Raw genomic sequence first — 1811 nt, 5'->3', positions numbered from 1 at the left:
ACGAGATGCCTAAGTGACTGGAGTTCAGACGTGTGCTCTTCCGATCTTAAAAGCTATTCAAATTCAAGAGAAAGGACAGCATTTTGACTAACTCGTGTATTAAAAAATGAGAATGTATTAGGTCTATTGGAAAAACCACTATAAACAAACCGTGCTATATACCGCAAGGTGATGTGGAAATGATTATGTTTTGTCATAAACGAAAAACATTTTTCAACCGATATGTATAAATATACAATTAATTTTATAACAAAAGTGTCAAGTTATGATTTTAATGAAATTTTGTGCACATAGGTTAGGTAAACAGATGAATTTACAAAATATCAGTTGCGATGGAAAAACGCAATAAAAATTTTGAAATTACCCATTAAAGTTAAATTTAATTAACTTTTAATTTTAATTTCTTTCGTTGTTTCTCGAAAACCATTCAAGATATCAAAAAATGTTTTAGACAAAAGTTTTACAGTAAAATTATTTCTATTGACTTACGTTAATAATATTTTTTTAGAATAATTATATTTTAAAATTTTTTTGAAAATTTATGAAAATAATTATTTTTGAAAAATTCTATTAACATTAATGAATAGAAGTAATTTTACTGTAAAACTTATGTATAAAACATTTTTGGATTAAGATATCAAAATTTTTGTTAATTTTAATGCAGACGTTATCACTGACTGACACAGATCAGATTATTACTTAGTTAATTCTTTTTTTTACATAACGTGTCACTTCAACATTTCACACTCGATTTACATACTAGATTCACATACGAACAATTCACTGAAAATAGGAGAAATCAACTAATGCATCTATTTGTTACATACTTTACAATCACTGTCGATTAATTATCTATCCACTGAAACATCATACGAAGAAATACACGGCGATTTACTAATACACGACCCGTTCACTCGAGGACAGCAAGCAGTCGACTGACTTTAATATCGCATTTATTAATTAATAATTATCAGTGTCGATTAATTATTTGTATCGATTAATTATTTGTATCGATTAATTATTTGTCGACTAAAAAATTACTCTAAAAAAGAAACACACGACGCTTTCACTCGATGATAGCAAGCAGTCGACTGACTTTAACACCGAATTTATTAGTTAATGATTATCAATCCCATGTCTATTAATTATTCGTCGACTAAAAAATCACTCGAAGAAAGAAGTACGCAACAATTTACTAACAATCGTTGAAATTCTTTAAGAGGCTATCAGAATTACGATCAGAACACCAAAAAATGTTCTTTCTTTATTATTGAAAAATTCTTTATTATTATAGAAAATTTCGAACGCAGAATCTTTGGAGCGCTAGAACTTTTTAGTTTTCGATTTCTCGACGTCGACTATTAAGGATCGTTAGAACTCTTCGGGGAGCTATCAGAACTCTTGTCAGAATGCTGGATTTCTTAAACAAATTTTACAGCCCTATGAACTTACTGTTAAAGAATCGCTGCTTCGATCTCGAATAAGATCTCACGCGAGAAAGGATTCACAGGGCGGTTAACCAGGAAAATCAAACGCATAAAGTTTAACGACAACAGAAACAATTTATTGAATATAATTACTTGTTTTAACGATATCGATCGATCTAGTCGGCGCTTCATGACTGAAGAACGTGATCTCTATGTTGACGAGGTTGTAAGGTGGTGTACAACCTGCCTCCATTGATTTCTATCGGTGGCCATCCTCATTGCTGTATAGAACTTAGAATTTCCATCCTCTTTTATTTGGTCGGTCCATCTGCTGGGAGATCGACCTCGTGGCCTCTTGCCCTCTACACTGCCAGTGAGGACTAG

Source organism: Wasmannia auropunctata, unplaced genomic scaffold (assembly GCF_000956235.1).
Source record: "Wasmannia auropunctata unplaced genomic scaffold, wasmannia.A_1.0 LD336116.1, whole genome shotgun sequence".
In the NCBI taxonomy this organism is placed as follows: Eukaryota; Metazoa; Arthropoda; class Insecta; order Hymenoptera; family Formicidae; genus Wasmannia; species Wasmannia auropunctata.
This window is presented reverse-complemented; position numbering follows the sequence as displayed.